This window comes from Acinonyx jubatus, chromosome B1, assembly GCF_027475565.1.
Source record: "Acinonyx jubatus isolate Ajub_Pintada_27869175 chromosome B1, VMU_Ajub_asm_v1.0, whole genome shotgun sequence".
In the NCBI taxonomy this organism is placed as follows: domain Eukaryota; kingdom Metazoa; phylum Chordata; class Mammalia; order Carnivora; family Felidae; genus Acinonyx; species Acinonyx jubatus.
The window spans coordinates 85,110,700-85,129,763 of NC_069382.1; the positions used below are offsets into that span (position 1 = coordinate 85,110,700).

A 19,064-nucleotide genomic window follows, 5' to 3' on the forward strand; every position below is an offset into this window, starting at 1 on the left:
GCAAAAATTAAAGTCAGAGTATAGGCAGGTTCTAATTTTTTTTTTATTTTTTTTTTCTTTGTTTTTTATTTATTTTTGGGACAGAGAGAGACAGAGCATGAACGGGGGAGGGGCAGAGAGAGAGGGAGACACAGAATCGGAAACAGGCTCCAGGCTCTGAGCCATCAGCCCAGAGCCTGACGCGGGGCTCGAACTCACGGACCGCGAGATCATGACCTGGCTGAAGTCGGATGCTTAACATGGTTCTAATTTTTATTTGCACTGCCTTTAAGGATAATCTTGGGAATCAGGACAAAAACATTCCTTTTTTTGTTCATTTCGTGGAAATTTTTTACTCATGTTAATGAATTAAAACTGGAAATAGCTTTTTTTTTTTCTGATTTACAAAAAGGATACACACCCGTAAAAACAATTATACAGCAGAGAAGAGCATAACGAAGGAAGGCAAATATCATTAAAAGTACCACTATACAAAGATAACTACTGTTCATATTTGGTGAACATCTTTTCAGAAAGTTGACTCTTCTCTCAAAAGACACAACATTTTATACAAATGTGATTGTGTAATATTTATTGCTCAATTGCCTCCTTGTCTTTTTTTCTTTTTTTTCAATGTTTATTTATTTTTGGGACAGAGAGAGACAGAGCATGAACGGGGGAGGGGCAGAGAGAGAGGGAGACACAGAATCGGAAACAGGCTCCAGGCTCTGAGCCATCAGCCCAGAGCCCGACGCGGGGCCCGAACTCACGGACCGCGAGATCGTGACCTGGCTGAAGTCGGACGCCCAACCGACTGCGCCACCCAGACCCCCCTCCTTGTCTTTTTATAGAAATATATGTTATGACTGTATTTTGGTGTGAATATGTGTAGATTCTCAGCATCACTTTACAAATTTTTTTATTTTTAGAGCGAGAGAGTGAGAGAGCACAGGCAAGTGGGGGAGAGGGGCAGAGAGAGAGAGAGAGAGAGAGAGAGAATTTTAAGCAGGCTCCATGCTCAGTGCAGTGCCCAGTGTGGGGCTTGATCCCATGATCCTGGGATCATGACTTGAGCAGAATCAAGAGTCAGATACTCAACGGACTGAGCACCCGGGTGCTCCTACAGCATCATTTTTAATGGCTACTTAATATTCTATTGTAGAGATATGTACTAAATGATTTTAATTTACTCTCTTAACATTTGGGTTTTAAAAAATGACAACAAATATATATGCTTCTGTTATTTTTTTCCCCTTTAACATTGCAGAAGTGCACACAGTAAAGGGTGAGTCTTATTTATTTCTTCTCTTCTACAGTGAATTCCACCTCCCAAAGGTATCCCTGAAATATGATCTCCTCCAGAGAAATGCATAAGAATATACAAACTTTTGGGGTACCTGGGCTCAGTTGGTTGAATATCCTACTCTTGATTTCAGCTCAGGTCATGGTCCCGGGATGGTGGGATTGAGCCCCACATCGGGCTCTGTGCTGGTGCTGAATGTAGAGCCTGCATGGGATTCTCTCTCTCTCTCTCTCTCTCTCTCTCTCTCTCTTTCTCTCTTCCCCCTGCTCTCTCTCTCTCAAATAATGAAAGGAAAAAAAATAATGAAAATAAGAATATATAAACTTTTATATACACATTTTCCCCCCAAACGGGGTCATTTTATGTTCTATAACTTAAAAAACCCCAACATACTGTGTACATATTCAGATCATTATGTATAAAGTTATCTAATTCTATTTTAAAATCTGCATATGCAATATGGATTTACCATAATTGATTACACCTATACCCAATAGATAGATGTTTAGGTTATTATGATTGTTTGAGACTCTAAGTAATGCTGTAGTGAACAACCTTGCATATTCATCTTTATAAAAGTCCATTGTTAGGAATCTACTAGATTCCATTATTTAATATTTTGATCTGTATAGTCAAAGTATTCCCCAGTTACATTCCACTTCAAGCCTACACCAGCTGTGGCTATTTTCATTTTTATCTTTTCCAACTTTCTGGGTGGAAATTTATATATCATTGTTTTTATTGGCATTTCATTTATTAGTGAATTTTAAAACATTTTACAGTGCTTATCGTTGGTCATGTGAAGTTTTGTGATGTGTTTGATCACATTTTTTAAAAAAATCAATTCATTAATTTTTATTTATTTTTTAAATTTACACCCAAGTTAGTTAGCATATAGTGCAACAATGATTTCAGGAATAGATTCCTTAGTGCCCCTTACCCATTTAGCCCACCCCCTCCCCCACAACCCCTCCAGTAACCCACTATTTGTTCTCCATATTTAAGAGTCTCTTATGTTTTGTCCCCTTCCCTGTTTTTATATTATTTTTGCTTCCCTTCCCTTGTGTTCATCTGTGTCTTAAAGTCTTCATATGAGTGAAGTCATATGATATTGTCTTTCTCTGACTAATTTCGCTTAGCCTAATACCCTCTAGTTCCATCCACATAGTTGCAAATGGCGAGATTTCATTCTTTTTGATTGCCAAGTAATACCCCATTCTATGTATGTGTATATACACATACATACCACCTCTTCTTTATCCATTCATCCATCGATGGACATTTGGGCTCTTCCCATACTTTGGCTATTGTTGATAGTATTGATAGTGTTGCTAAACATTGGCGTGCATGTGCCCCTTTGAAACAGCATACCTGTATCTCTTGGATAAATATTTAACAGTGCAATTGCTGGGTCATAGGGTAGTTCTATTTTTAATTTTTTGAGGAACCTCCATACTGTTTTCCAGAGTGGCTGCACCAGTTTGCACTCCCACCAGCAATGCAAAAGAGATCCTCTTTCTCTGCATCCTTACCAACATCTGTTGTTGCCTGAGTTGTTAACGTTAGCCATTGTGACAGGTGTGAGGTGGTATCTTACCGTGGTTTTGATTTGTATTTTCCTGATGATGAGAGATATTGAGCATTTTTTCATGTGTTGGTTGGCCATCTGGATGTCTTCTTTGGAGAAGTGTCCATTCATGTCTTTTGCCCATTTCTTCACTGGATTATTTGTTTTTTGGGTGTTGAGTTTGATAAGTTCTTTATAGATTTTGGATACTAAGCCTTTATCTGATATGTCGTTTGCAAATATCTTCTCCCATTCTGTTGTTGCCTTTTAGTTTTGCTGATTGTTTCCTTTGCTGTGCAGAAGCTTTTTACTTTGATGAGGTCCCAATCATTCATTTTTGGATCACATTTTTGATTTGAGTGTTTATCTTTCCCTTATTGTTTTGTTTTTATTTTTTTTTAATGTTTATTTTTGGCTGAGAGAGAGGAGAGAGAGAGAGACAGAGACAGAGACAGAGACAACGACGAGCATGGGAAGGGCAGAGAGAGAGGGAGACACAGAATCTGCAGCAGGCTTCAGGCTCCGAGCTGTCAGCATAGAGCCTGATGAGGGGCTTGAACTCAGCAACCACAAGACCATGACCTGAGCCAGAGTTGGATGCTTAGCTAACTGAGTCACCCAGGAAGCCCATTGTTTTTATTCTTTTTTTAAAAAAGTTTATTTATTTTTGAGAAAGTGCACATGTGCATGCACACACACACACACACACACGGGGAGGGGCAGAGGAAGAGGGAGAGAGAGAGAGAGTCCCAGGCAGGCTCTGTGTTGTCAGTTCAGAGCTCGACATGGGGATAGATCTCACCAACTGTGATACCTTGACCTAAGCTGAAATCGAGAGTTGGATGCTTAACTGACTGAGCCACCCAGGCACCCACTCTTATTGTTTTGTAAGAGCTTTTAACATGTTAAGGAAATTTCTTTCATGTATGTTATAAATATTTTTCAATCAGATTGTCATCTGCTTTTAGAGTTTTGGGTGCTGTTAAAAAGTCATTCTAATGTTTAAAAAATATGATGTAATTAGGAACTGAAATCAGCTTTTTTGACTCCATGTAAAATTCTGACTTGATATGATGCATTCTACCAATCTCTCCCATCTGCTTGCTAAATAAGGAAAGACAGACAGGAAAAGGAACTATGGGTTGTTCTGTGTTTCCCTTTCCTTCTATGTCATCATTTTCAGCATGGTCGGCTAAACAGATGTAACACGAGCGGGAAAGGATATGAAAGGGTTCCTTGCGTGTTCTTCTTGCTTGCTTACAACACTACTGACTTCTTTCTGCCCCCGAAAATTTCTTTCCCTGGTTTTCAGAGAAAATGTGGCTTCTTTTTGGGGGTGGTGTAAGGGAGGCACCACTTAGTCGTCATGTAACAGAGTCACGCTGGCCTCCCGTGCATCATCGGAATGCTGGAATTCTATGGATGGGCATTGCCAATGGTATATGTGCAGGGGTGGTATGGAATGGTGTAACCCTACATGAACACGTATATCCCCTCTGCTCATACTCATACTCCATTGTCCCATTGGATTTCACTTATAAAACACAAGGTCAAGGATAAAAGTATTGGGAATTTTTAGATGACAATAATGCAGCATGAAATCAAGTGCGAAGTCCTTTTGAGTGGGGGCCCTATGTGACTGCACAGGCTGTAGCCCATAAAGTTGGCCCTCTGGGGACTTCATACTAGTTCCTGCTGGTGGCTTAGCCCAGGGATCCAGGCTGCTAGGGCGAAGAAAGGGACTCTGATCTGCCAGTTGGTGGTAAAAAAGGACCCATGACTTTTATAATTAATACGTGACACAGTCTCATATCTCCGAAGAACATTGCCCCCTTTGCAATTCAGCTCTTCCCCTGCACGTGCACACACACTTCCAACTGCCTATGACATTTCCTTTAACACATTTTGGCTCATTTGAGCCATGTCTTCAGGGAGGGTGAAGGGTGTGGGTATCACATCACATGCCCCAGCTTGCGCCTACTGGAATAGTCCCAAGCCTTGTACCCACTACCCCATCTCTACTCTCATACAGAAATGCCTTGAAAAACAGAAAAAAATCAGAGAATTTCGTAAACACACTTATAAAATAACCTTTCTTCCTGAAAACATATTCGCTTTCTGGCAGAGCAGCTGTCTTTATTCTACCCTGGATACAACTGCATTCCGATGACTGGTGAGGGACCCTTTATAAAAGTTTGTAAAATGCTGGAAAAAGCGTCCAGAAAAAAAGACACCATGCAAACATAAGGCACTGTTATCACTTGTTTGAAAGTGTGTTTTGTTACCGAATATTCTCCTCTGGTGACATATAGATCAGCATGGCTTATTATAAGCAAGACCATGTGTGGCTTCTCATATTCCCATCACTTGCCTGTAGAGGGTCCTAGCCTTACTGACTTTCCGAATCAGAACAAAACCATCCATAAAGCACGAGGAGGCAAACACTGAGGCTAGGGGGATTTGAGTATTCTTTATTTCCCCTACCAACAAGTGAAGAATCTAATGCCCTAATCCATCAGATCTCCCAGACAGAAGCCACAAATCTTTTTTGTTTTGTTCAGCATATTGCCACAGTGACAAGTTCATATTACACTCTGTCTGGAATCTCTCTTGTAACCTCCCCAATTCTCAACAAGTTCACAAAAAGGGCTGAAGCAAATAACCCTGGAATGCAGGTGACTGTTTACTTATGTATTTACCTTGTTACATACCAGTATATACCCAGGGCCCTTCCAGAAGAGCTTCATAAAAAATAATGGTAACTGACATTCATCACACGCTGAACTTCTCTTTCCATTTCCTGTGTCTTTAATAGATCCCTACAGAGGGTGGGGAAGAAAGCTCAGGCTATTGTCAGACAATTGTATTACTTCACTCTCTCCAAGCTCATCAAAAATTCTTTTGCTGCTGTTTGAGTGAAACGTATTTTTTGACAAAATGACATGGGTGTCATTTGTAGATATCTTTGCCAACATTCGACCACCATTTTCCTTGACCTCACATCATGCCAATCCATTCCTAACATGTGATGATTCTCCGGAGAGTGCCTTCTGGATCAGGGAAGAAGGCGGGGGATATAATAACACCTTTTTGCACTTAGCATCACTGCTCAGGAAACTTCGAAGCACTTAGCAGTGTAAGCTTTCTCCATTTCTCTGGTAAAAATAATGAAAAGTGCTTGGGTTTATGATGATAGGCTCTCTGTAAATTCTGATCAGGGTAGACAGATACATTTATGGGAAGAAAGTTTCTCTGTATAAAGGAACATTTCCAGTTCCTTTCTGCTGGGGGACTTGTTCCGTCTCCTTCCTCCTCTCCCTCTCTGCCTCCTTTTTTCTTATTATCTCAAGATATTTCAAAACATAAAAATATTTTGAAAATTGATTACTGGATCATTTGGTTTGCTTCAATGTGACAACAGAGCAGTCTTCAGAGTGCTTGGAAGGTCTCAATTACAAACTCCCTTTCTTGGGTTTGGACATATTAAGTACCCAGGTTTAGTCATTCATTTCAAATATGGCCATGCATACAGATGGTCCCTGACCTATGATGGTTCCACTGACGATTTTTAAACTTTATGATGGGGTGTGGAAGTCCTGTGCATTCGGTTGACAGCCGTTCTTTGCATTTTGATCTTTTACCAGGCTGGTGTTACGCCCTGTGAAACTCTCTCGCGGTGCTGGGCAGTGGTGGTGAGCCATGGCTTCCAGTCAGCCATGCAAATGACTGGTACACTTGTAACCATTCTCTACCCACACAGCCATTCTGTTTGCACTTTCCACACAGTATTCAGTAAATTACATGAGTTATTCAGCACTTGATTACAAAATAGGCTCGGTGTTGGAGGGTTTTGCCCAATCATAGGCTAATGGAAACGTTGTAAGCCCACTTAAGGTAGGCAAGGCCAAGCTGTGATGTTTGGTAGGTTACATGCCGTAAATACATTTTCGGCTTAATGGTGGGTTTATCGGGTTGATCCTAACAGAGTCTCTTCAGAGGCCAGCCTCCCTTCCCTTCTTCCCCTCCACACTTCCCACTGCTTCCACAACCCTTCACAGAGCTCAGTCATTGCACTGGCCACTTATTATTATTATTATTATTATTATTATTATTATTTGGAACTGGCTGTATTACCTGGCATTGCCAGGGCAATTTTTAATTATTGTTAAAGTTTAAATGGGCAGACTAAAAATAAATATTTCAATTGTAGTGATTTAAAAAAATGATAAGAATGAATTCAGAGCCATACTAATTTCCTGCCTTGCAGTAAAGCTGCTTTTTATACTACATTTTAAAATTCTGTTAGTAGGAACACACAGAAATCAATATTGGTAGGGGATCCCCTTGTGGGAAGCAATTTGATAAAAAATCAGTGAGTGCAAACCTGAGTGCCTGCCTTGGTGGTTTTGAGACAACGTACTAGTTCACTCACACACTTGGCAGCATGTGGGGTGATCTGAGGGAATTCCTGGGTCCAGGGACCAGTTACCGATTTCTCTAGTCTGCATCCTTTTAAGATGTACTATGTGCGGCTCTGTTGCTATTTTCTAAATGTTCTGGATTCTGGATGATAAGGTCCTGACTTTATCATTTAAATTGCCAATCCTTTAGACTTTCTATTTTAGGGCTCGACAAGCCAGATGAGTTTCAGATCTTGAACAAATATTAAATTCAGAACAGTCAGGGCGCCTGGGTGGCGCAGTCGGTTAAGCGTCTGACTTCAGCCAGGTCACGATCTCACGGTCCGCGAGTTCGAGCCCCGCGTCAGGCTCTGGGCTGATGGCTCGGAGCCTGGAGCCTGTTTCCGATTCTGTGTCTCTCTCTCTCTCTGCCCCTCCCCCGTTCATGCTCTGTCTCTCTCTGTCCCAAAAATAAATAAACGTTCAAAAAAAAAAAGAAAATTTTAAATTCAGAACAATTTTGGGCTCATTCATTTGCAATCCTATTTGTATTTTCTCCCTGTGGCATGAATGGCATGGCTCTTCAGGTTGCCTCCAGATGGATCCCTTGGGTTTCTTCCACGGATGTCTCCTTGCACAGGGTTTCAGCTTCTGGGAGGATGCCACCCATCTCTGGGTGCTTAGGAGTGCACCTGCTGTTTGCCTCCCCTCCCTGGGGGTCCCCGTGTAGCCCCGAGTGGATACTTCTTGAAAGAGCCTGTCTCTTTTGATCAGCCCTCATGTTGTTTCCTCTTTCTTTTTCTTTTCTTTTTTTTTTGTGTTTTGTGAAGCAATTATTATTTATTATTTTTAATTATTATTATTTTTTTAAATTTACATCCAAATTAGTTAGCATACAGTGCAGCAATAATTTCAGGAGTAGATTCCTTGATGCCCCTTACCCATTTAGCTCATCTACCCTCCCACACCCCATCCAGTAACTCTCAGTTTGTTCTCCATATTTAAGAGTCTCTTATGTTTGTCCCCCTCCCTGTATTTATATTATTTTTGTTTCCCTTCCCTTATGTTCATCTGTTTTGTCTCTTAAAGTCCTCATATGAGTGAAGTCATATGATTTTTGTCTTTCTCTGACTAAGTTCACTTAGCATAACACCCTCCAGTTCCATCCACGTAGTTGCAAATGGCAAGATGTCATTCTTTTTGATTGCCGAGTAAGACTCCATTGTATATCTATACCACCTCTTCTTTAACCATTCATCCATCGATGGACATTTGGGCTCTTTCCACACTTGGGCTGTTGTTGATAGTGCTGCTATAAACATTGGGGTGCATGTGTCCCTTTGCAACAGCACACCTGTATCCCTTGGATAAATGCCTAGTAGTGCAATTGCTGGGTCCTAGGGTAGTTCTATTTTTAGTTTTTTGAGGAACCTCTATACTGTTTTCCAGAGTGGCTGTCCCAGCTTGCATTCCCATGTTGTTACCACTTTCTGTCATAAAAGACTGCTCAAACACCTATTCTATGTCAGATTTTGGACTAGACATTGAGGACACAACAGAGAAAAAGATTAGGACCTCTGGACTCAAAAAATTCTCAAATTTTCGTAGCTCTTGCTGATGAGGGTCTAGGATTTGTTTATCTTCAACATGACAATTTTTTTTCCTAGCATTATTTCTTATATGAATGCATGGGGGAAAAATAGAAAAATTAAAATGGACAACTGCAAAAAAAAATCATGAATATTTTGAGCCTTCTTTACCTTCCCTAAAATTAATAGTCACATTCAAAATACATAGACTTATAAATTTATACTTTCAGCACACTGTGTTACTCTGAACAAAATGATGTGCTGTAGTTACTTTGTATGTAGAGAAAAATAATTGTTGTTCCTTCCTACTCCTGGATATCCTTCCCCAAAGTGGATTTCATCTATGCCACATAGTCATACATGACACCGATTACTTTCATGCCAATAACAAAGAGACAACTAGAGACTAAGTTTTACTATATAGATTATTCATTCATGTGTTCTCTTCCTAGAGGGTGAGGATTCTGTTTTCACATTTGAGTAGCGAGAGCCTCCTATAGTACCTAGAACATAGGAAGGATTTAATGAATGATTGCTGGATAAATAAATGAAGGCAAGCAGGATTATCTAGGAAGCTTAAAATAGGATGATCCTTTTCTTGACTGTAGTGTATGGGATGGAAAGAAGGGAATGAAAATAGAAAGCTAAGGGTCTCATATGCATATTGCATGCTCATTGCACCCCTAGTTGTGCTAAGGACTTTGCATATGTGACATGCATGGGCTCTCATATTTAATTTCATGAAAGAAGAAGCATCAGTTTCATTTTACAAACAAGGAAACTGAAGCTTCGTGAGTTTATGAGACATGTTCAAGTCACACACAGCTGATTACCTGTCAAAGCCACCGCAGGAAACCAGGTCAGGAGGCAAGATTCACTTCAGATTTAGTGCTCTTAATTATTAAAATGTACTGTACCTTACAGACATTACATGTTTCAGTGCTTTGGTTTATGCAAACCTGCTGGTAGGGTCCCTCCCTGATCCCCTCCCCCCAGCACCCTCTGGCATATTTTGTGGTGTCCCCCGCCCTCCCCCATTCGCCAGGATGCTGAGCCTGCAAATATTAGTGTTGGGTGAGAAAATATCAAGGTGTGAGTCTTCCTGGAAAGTCATATTTAGTTTGAGGAAAGGAAAGATGTGATTTGATGAATTCTCAATTTTATTTACTGTTAGGTTTTTTGTTTTTCTTTTCAACATCTGGTCATAGGTCTCTTTGTATTCAAACGCAAATCCTTAATGGTTAATTTGAAAATGAAGCTCTTGCCTTATTTCAGCAGGATGGAGCGTATGTGGGTGTGGTGGGGTGGGGGGAGAGAGAGAGAGGTATGAAAGCTTTCTTTTGCTTGAGTGTAATATCAACCAAGTTTTTTTTTTTTAATGTTGGGTTTTAGAATAAAATCTATTGATTTCTGAGAGTTTCTGCTGCTTCTTTGCTTTGAGCCTCATTCATTCATTCATTCATTCATTCATTCAAGGGTTACAGCATATATTCCTTAAATTCTGGATGATGGAAATAGTTGCCCTTTAAAAACAGGAGCCACTCTGGGTGCAGACTGATGTTTCCCTTCAAATATGGGTCAGAGAATTTTCTTCTTGAGGAAAGAGCCCCCTCCTACCACCATCCAGTGCTTTTGACTTTGAAACACGTCAAGGTGAAGGGCAATAATTAGCATACTTAAATCAGGTCTGGCTACTACTTTCTGAATAGGGTGGGGGACATTTCCTCTCTCACCCGTTTGGGTTGGGAAGGACAGCCTACAATGGATATCATCTGCTCCTTGATGTAAGGAAGGGAGGCTAAAAAAAGGCATTAAAAACATCTCCCTTATTTCACTCCCCTCCTTGCGTCTGTCACAGACCCTGCCGGACTGACACAACATTACACAAATAACTCCTCTTCTTAAGTAGCGACGAGGCAGCAGTAGGCATTTTTTTCATTTAGAGTCTATCAACTGAGAATTGATAAAGTCATCACAGAACAACTGTAGTTTGACCCTGACCTGACAAAAGAGATCGAAAATGTCTCGTGTGGAGAGAAGCGAGGGGGCTGGGAATATCACTGGCTCAGAAAGGAGGGGCAAGTCGGTGAAGGGCTGACACCCAGGCACTCCGCCGAGTGTGTTTAATAACCGAAAAGTAAATAATGAAGGGGCAGTCAATAAACAATTGTGGTTTAATAAATTATTCATTTTAACAATACTTCCAGCGTTTGCCCAGAGAAGGCAGAACCGCCCGCGTGGTTTCTTCCAATCTGCTCGGCTGGTCTGAACCTGCCTGGATGCAGAGCTGTTCACATTCTGGACAGCAGAGGGCGCTCGCGTCACACCGAAGAAAGGGCGAGTCCAACCCCCCCCCCCTCCCGGTGCCTGTCTGCGCTCAGGAAAGAGAGAGAGGAAGAGGTAGGGAAATGTCGAGAAGAGGAACAGAGGAAGATAGAAAATGAGTGGATAGGCATGGAAATGAAAAAAGGTATTTTTCACAGGTAGATCAAATCCAACCCTGTACTCAAGCGAGGCATGAGAAAAGAAACAGAGAAGAGTTGGTCTTTATTCCATGGTTAAAATGACTCATTTATTTGAAAACTATGGGATGACAGATTTGGAACAGTCAGGGCAAGGGCAAGGGGATATTTGAAAAATCCAACAGATTTATTTCCATCTTGAAAGCCGAACTCTGATTTTTCAGGAAATACTCTCAGGAATCAAGTGGTTCTCTTGGGCTTCACTGCCAGTGAACAATCAAAAATGCCATCCAGCTGCTGAGGGGCCCCAGGCCATTTGGAACAAAAACCTACCACACTTTATAGTATGCCCTGCATGGAAATGAATCCCTAATATCAGTCAAACTCTGTGTTCATTTTCTGTGCTTGTGGCGCTGCGCTACAGCCTTATTTTATTTATGAAACGGTGTTACATGAGGCAAGACTCCTCTTGTAGGTTGAGGAGGGCCATTGTACTCCCTGGGATATTTACTGTCTACCCAAGGCGCTGAGGTATAATCTGTCCTCTACAGTAATGCAGATGCTAAAGCGAATGGTATTTATTTATAATAACGCGCGAGGCAGCCCACGGGGAAGTGTCATCTTGTTTGTAATCAATCCCAGAGCCAGGCTGCTGTTACAGCACAATCAGGCTCTGCATTAAGTGACAAATTGGCTTCGTCTTCATATTCTGACTGTCATTTTTCTGCAGTGGAGATCCATCATCTCTGCTACAAGGCCTCGGAGCTCAGTACCGCACACAGACACACGTAAACGCATACTCTGTGACTGTGCTCAGGGGGAAAAAACCCATCACTTCCCATATGCCCCCCCCCCCCCCCCCCGAGGAACCCCTTTTCCTACCACTGCCTGTGATGAGCGCTAAGATGTGGAAAGGGCAGGCAACGTGCAAGAGTGTGCTTGCGGTGAGGTAGACATTGATGCATCTAGTGAAGGTGGGTCATTATTGAACTAACATTGGTATTCTTTGATCGATTTCAGCTAGGAGCTTGGTGGGAGAGTGCATGTCTCATGCCACAAGACCAAGTATGCAAGAGTATTTCAAAGGAGACTTTTTCACTTTAATTTCAGATGAGGTCTTCTCTCACCTTGAGGCAGACAGACTCTTAAGGTAGTCACACTCTTATGACTCTCTCCCCTTGAGTGTGGGAAGGACGTGTGACTTGCTTCTAACCAATAGAATGTGGCAAAAGTGACAAGATGTATGAGATTATGTGTACATGATTACATGATCCTGTCACAGGATCCCGTTTTGCTGGAATCTCTCCTCCTGGCTGGCTTTAAAGAAGCAAGAAGCCATGTAGGGAAACCCCACGTGGCAAGGAAATGCAATTGGCCTGTAGAAACCGAGGGCTGCCTGCCTTGGGATCCAGGCAAAAACTAAACCCCACCAGTCCTACAACCACAAGGAGCTGTATTTTGTCAACAACCTGAGTGAGACTGAAAGCAGATCCTTCCCCAACTGAGTCTCAGATGAGATTGCAGCCCAGTCGACACCTTGATTGTAGCCCTTCTGGGACTCTAAGCAGATGACCCGGCAGAGCCGTGCTCAGGCTCCTGACCCACAGAAATTGTGAGATAACAACTGTATGTGTTTTTAAAGCTACTACCTTTGGGGTAACTGTTACACAGTAATAGATAATGACACTCAAAACTATATCCCCCCCACTGTCCCATCAACCTGCCAAAAACTGAACTACTTCTAAAGTGAGCTGAATAAATGTTATTGCTTAATCAATATAAGCATACCTCGTTTTATTCTACTTTGCAGATATTGAGGTGTTTTTTTTGTGTGTGTTTTTGTTTTGTTTTTTACAAATTGAAGGTCTGTGGCCACGCTGTGTCAAGCATGTATGTTGGTGCTATTTTTCCAACAGTACTTTCTCACTTCATGTTTCTGTGTCACATTTTGGTACTCCTTGCTTCATTTTAAACTTTTGCATCATTGTTATATTTGTTATGGTTATCCATCACTAGTGATTATGATTTGCTGAAAGCTCAAATGATGTTTAGCAGTTTTTAGCAATAAAGTATTTTTAATTAGGGTATATAAATTTTTTTTAGACACAAGGTACAATTAAAAGACTATAGTATAGTGTAAATACAACTTATATAGGCACTGGGAAACCAAAAAATTCATTTGACTCACTCTACTGTGAGATTTGCTCCATTGAGGTGGTCTGGAATTGAAGCTGCAATCTCTCTGAGCTATGCCTGTATCTGCTTAGGTCTCTTTTTAAGTTTTAGTTTAAATTCCAGTTACGGTACGCCTGGGTGGCTCAGTCAGTTAGGTGTCCGACTCTTGGTTTCAGCTCAGATTATGATGTTGCAGTTTTGGGAGTTCAAGCCCCTTGTCAGGCTCTGGTACTGGCAGCATGGAGCCTACTTGGAATTCTCTCTCTCTCTCTCTCTCTCTCTCTCTCTCTCTTTGTCTCTCTCAAAATAAATAAATAACCTTGAAAAAAATAAATTCCAGTTAGTTAACATACAGCATAATATTAGATTCAGATATACAGTATAATGATTCAACACTTATCAATTTAGGTCTTAAAGGTAAATTTGCCAGACCATTTGGAATAGGACTTGCTTTCTACTTAGAATAAATCAGGGGCTCCTGGGTGGCTCAGTCGGTTAAGCATCCGACTTTGGCTCAGGTCATGATCTCACAGCTAGTGGGTTCGAGCCCCATGTCGGGCTCTGTGGTGACAGCTCAGAGCCTGCTTTGGATTCTGTGTCTGCCTCTCTCTGTGTCCCTCCTCTGTTCATGCTCTGTCTGTCTGTCTCTTTCTCAAAAGTAAATAAGCATTAAAGAAATAGAATAAATCAAACGTTAGGTAGAAAGTGAAAATAAATTGCAATGAAACTGACATTATGTAGTTAACCAGTGACAAGTGTTAGGACTGGATCTGGTTGTAAATTAAATTATGGTTATTTGGTTAAAGGAAAGGTTCCCATAGAGCAGGCAAAAGTGGGGAATATGCAGGTTGGGTGCACTTGGTTCTTTTTCTAGTGTCTACTTTATGTTAAGTGATGGACGCATAATACAATTGAGAGTCTTGATTGATGCTCTAGGCACATGCAATAGTCCATCATTGACTGGAGAAAGACTACCCATAACAATGGAGGAGACAAAGAAGAGAAGTGGTAGGTGGTTCCAATCAATTAAGACACTGTAAAAAAAAAGGTGACTAAGCTCAGCCAAGTCACTGGGAGTGGAGCACAAGGATTCTGAGAGCTGTCACACCTTCAAGGCAACTTCTACAAAACAGGGGTAAAGCACCACAAGGGCATTCCTACCTTTGCTTGGGTCATTCTTCTTTTCTGGAATGTTCTCACCGTATACCATACTATCCAGTTACTTTAAACCCAATCAGACATTAATATCCTCATGAAATCTCTCACCTAAGTTCTTCATTTCAAACCATAGAAACTCACTCAAATTGTCCTAAATAATAAAGAATGTTACTGAACGTAAAGAATGGTTCATGTCACTGCGTTGTTTATAGGTAAGCTAGTCTTTGTGTGAGGTTGAGCTGGAGGTATCATCATCATCACAAAATCGTCAGGACACTGTTTTTTTTTTTAATGTTTATTTAGTTTTGAAAGAGAGAGAGAGAGAGAACTAGCAGGGGAGGTGCAGAGAGAGAGGAGGACACAGGATCTGAAGCAGGCTCTGTGCTGTCAGCAGAGAGCTGGATATGGGGCTTGAACTGAGCCACCCAGGTGCCTTGTTTTTTTTTTTTTTAATTTTAAAGTTCTGTTTCCTTCTGGTTCTCCTCATGACAGCACAAATGACTTTACTTCATACTTTTCAGAGGGAGAGAAAATACCTTTATCCTAAAGTTCCAAGTAAGGCACTAATCATTGATCTGATGGACGTGCTTAGCTGACTGTGCTCACCTCTGAGCCTGCCATTTTGACCAGGGGTTGGTAAAGGCTGACTGGTGTGGACTACGCATGAGGCTCTGTCTCTGGGATAGAATCCTCTCCCCTAGAATTCCCAAAGAATTCCCTCCCCTAGAATTCCCAAAGAATTCCCAAAGAATTCCCACATAAATTCCCAAAGAGAGACCAGCATCCACTCAACCTTTATTAACTCCAGCCCATCCTTGTTTCTCTACCTCTGAAATAAAAGCTTAAGAAGGATGTTGAATGAATGAACAAGTAATGTTTTTGGCAAGATAGTATTATTACATATTTTATCTAATTCCTCAATAAAGTTAGAATGTTTGTTTCCAATTTTGATCCTTCCACATTTCATGTGTGAATTGCAGGCCTTTCCTAATTAGAGTATATGCATATTGAAAGCGAGGACTACCCAGAACTCTTTAAGTACTTGCCCACCATAACCAGTGGATGCAGGTCATTGGGTTGAGGCCTTGTTGACCATCCTCATACATTTTCATTGGTTATTCCCACTATCGCTTTGAAATTTTTGTTGTAGAAATGAATCTGATGGAACTCAAACATCATGTTTGCTTTTTTTTTAAGTTTATTTATTTATTATTTGAGAGAAACAGAGACAGCGCAGGTGAGGGAGGTGTAGAGAGAGAGAGAGGGAGAGAGAGAGAGAATCCTAAGCAGGCTCAGCACTCCCAGCACAGAGCTCGACGTAGGGCTCAAACCCAGAACGGTGAGATCATGACCTGAGCTGAAACCAAGAGTCGGACGCTTAACTGACTTAGCCGGTGCCCCATCTTTGCTTTTTGATGTGATACTTATTAAAAGATACTGAGAGACGACTGCAATCTCATTTTTGCATTCTTTCTGAACAAACAACTCCATTAATAGTTCCTTTGAAAAATAACGTAAGACAGTACAGATTGGTGGTTAAATTCTCAGGTTCTGGAACCAGACAGACCTGGGTTCCAATTCTGGCCTATCACTTCATGATTTTATTTCCTACCACAAGGTTTTATTTTCTCTAAGCCTCAGTGATCTTATTTTAAAAATAGGGGAAACAATAGAAATAGAAAAGAAAAAGGACAAATCATATGAAAAGAGAGCCCACCAAAAGGAGATATAAAAGTCCCTGCAATACATGAAAAGATCTTGAACCTTACAAGAGAAAATTAAAGCTACGTGGAGATAACTATGTTTGTAACCCACCAGATTGGATGAACTCAAATCTTTGACAATATCTCTCTTGTCAAGGCCAACGGGAAAACAGGCACCCATGTATCGTTAGTGCCCCTGGTGTATCTCCTATGGAGAGCAAATTGCCAGTACCTGTTTGCATTGCAAACCCATATATCCTTTGATCCAGCAATCCACTTCTGGGAATTTGTCGTGTAGATACTCTGGCATACGTACGAAATGGTATATGTTCAAAATCATTCACTGCAGTATTCTTCTTAGTGACAAAAGATGGGGCACAATTCCACTGGCTATTAACACGGAACTGGCTAAATCAATTGTCATGTGTCAATACAACAGGATGCTAAGCAATAGTGTGCTGCGGTATAAACGAAGAGGGAAGACTCTACGTATGGGAAGACTGACAAGTCTTTGGTTAAGTGGAAAATAAAACAAGGTGCAGAACAGGATGTCGAGTGCATTACCTTTGGTGACAAACAAGGAGGAAAAAAATGTGTATTCATACGTGCTTGTATTTGCATGAAGGAACTCTGAAGGATATTCTCAGAATTTGAGAAAGTGGTTACCTTTTTTAGAGAGCCCAGCAGGGATGGGGTGGGAATAAAGATGCGTCACTCTGTACCTCTGAAGATTGTTTGATTTTTGCAGCCTGTAAATGTTCTACCTATTCACAAAAAAAACCAAAAACAAACCACAAACTGAAAAAACTTCTGAGCATTTCCAATGCTTTTCCCTCTCGCCTGTCTGGGGAACAGTGGTTGCAACACTCCTGTGGACTCATTTATCATTTATACGGCACGTGTACTGCCTCTTGCCTTAGGCTGGAGGGGACAGCTTGTAATGGGAAAGAGCATGCCTGGAATTTGGGCTCAGTCAAGCCTGGATTACTGTTTTGGATCCATTGCCTACTAGCTGTGTGATCAAGGCAGACGATTCCGTCTCTCTGAGCTCTGTTTCTTCACTTGGAAAATGAGGATGCACTTCAATTTCCAAGGGTTTGAAGCATCAATCAGGTGTTAGTATCATGCTTAGCGCAGTGGATGGCAGTTACTAAATACTCCCTAAATGATGGCTAATATTAAACCATAAGCTCCACATGTCAGAGGCTTTTTGATTTGTGTTTTTATTTTGTTAGTTGCTCCCTTCAGATCGGTTTTGAGAATGTTTTGTGCAAAACTCAGAGGGCTAGTCACGAACATGACATGATGTGGATGGTGACATAACTTGCCGTTTCTTGAGGGATTGCAGGGAGACAAGTATTTTCATTTTTAACTCATAATTAAAAAGAATAAGTCCTCACCTAGGGCTGGAACACAAGGATAGAAATTGCTGCTTCTTTTTCCCCTCAGGGCATGACCTACCCTGCTTTCCAGCATCAGTAGGGAGTGAGAGGACAGCCACTGTGAACTCAGATGCTCCCAGTGGGCTGGCTCCTGACAGGAGGGAGACGGTTGGAGGCTCAGCAGGTGAGTCTGAGGTGCAGGTAAGCGTTCTACAGACAATTCTTTTCACACTGATCCTGGGACCTGGGGAATATCATTAGTTTAACAAATAATTATGGGCGCCTAGCGTGTGTCTGGCAACCGGTTATGAATCTGGAGAAACAAAGACAAATGAGATTTGGTTTCTGATCGTAGGTAAAAGCAATCCTTAGAACAGGTATCCTTTGTTACTGTGCAGGTTTAAATATGTGGATTTTCCTCAGCTCCTTTCTTATCCTTTTAATTTAGACATTTTAGATTTAGCGAGACCCTCCTATTTCCTGGCTCACCTAAATGTAAAACATTTAAGACCATTAACCTGACGGTTCAGATGCAAAGATATTCAGACAGGGAAGAACTTTGGGTGGCACGGGGTTACTTTTAGCTGACTCCATGCACAAGAGAAGTAACAGTAGGGCAGCCACATCCGAGAGCAGGGAGAATTTATTTGCATTCAACCCTCTGTGTCCATGCAGGGCCGGGAACCAGAGGCGTCATCAGCCTAGTGAGATGAGTTTGTGACTAGGATTCAGAGCTCCTGACCTCTCGCCCTCATGCTGACACTTAGGACCTTTTGCAAACATGAAACTTAATGGGACATCTGATTTTTCCCCTTTGTCAGATTGAGGCTGTAATGATAACAGTAAGAGGATGGCGTACAAATAATTGAGGATTTCTAAATTAGAGGACTTCAACGCCCAAAATACTGCTGAGGAGCTTTGATGTTGTAATACCAAGAAATTGCTGGACTTCTTAGTGCCGGGGAGAACTCTGCTCCCTTTTCTGAGATGACTAGTTCAGTCTCTACCCAACAGATTAAAAGGGAAATAAAAGGGAATTTTAGGCCTATAATATACCGCATGACTCATACATAATGAATTTTTCCTCCATCCTTCCTCCTTCCTTCCTTTGTAGCAAGGAGTATTGGTCTGGCAAACAATGGGTCCGAACAGTGTCTTCCTGCAGTGCTCTCCAGTGCAAGGGGTGGAGGTTTGTTTGGTGTTCCCCACAGCCACTAACACAGAGGCATGGGGGACGATGCTCAGGGTCAGTGAGACCCCTCTGTAGTCCTCCTTCCATGGTGGCCCTGTGGGTGACTGAGTAGCATGAGGCCGGGGTGGGAGGGCGGGTGCGGGAACAAAGGCTT

The 19,064-nt window shown here is 41.5% G+C and overlaps 1 long non-coding RNA gene across 2 annotated transcripts in view; it reads left to right on the top strand.

Annotated features, from left to right (window-relative positions):
* LOC128314455 (uncharacterized) overlaps positions 1-19,064 on the top strand; it is a 131,934-nt gene that overhangs the window by 12,558 nt on the left and 100,312 nt on the right. For both annotated transcript variants that reach the window (XR_008296112.1, XR_008296113.1), the window contains exon 3: positions 17,786-17,919. This is a non-coding gene — a long non-coding RNA (uncharacterized LOC128314455). The remainder of the gene's footprint in view (positions 1-17,785; positions 17,920-19,064) is intronic.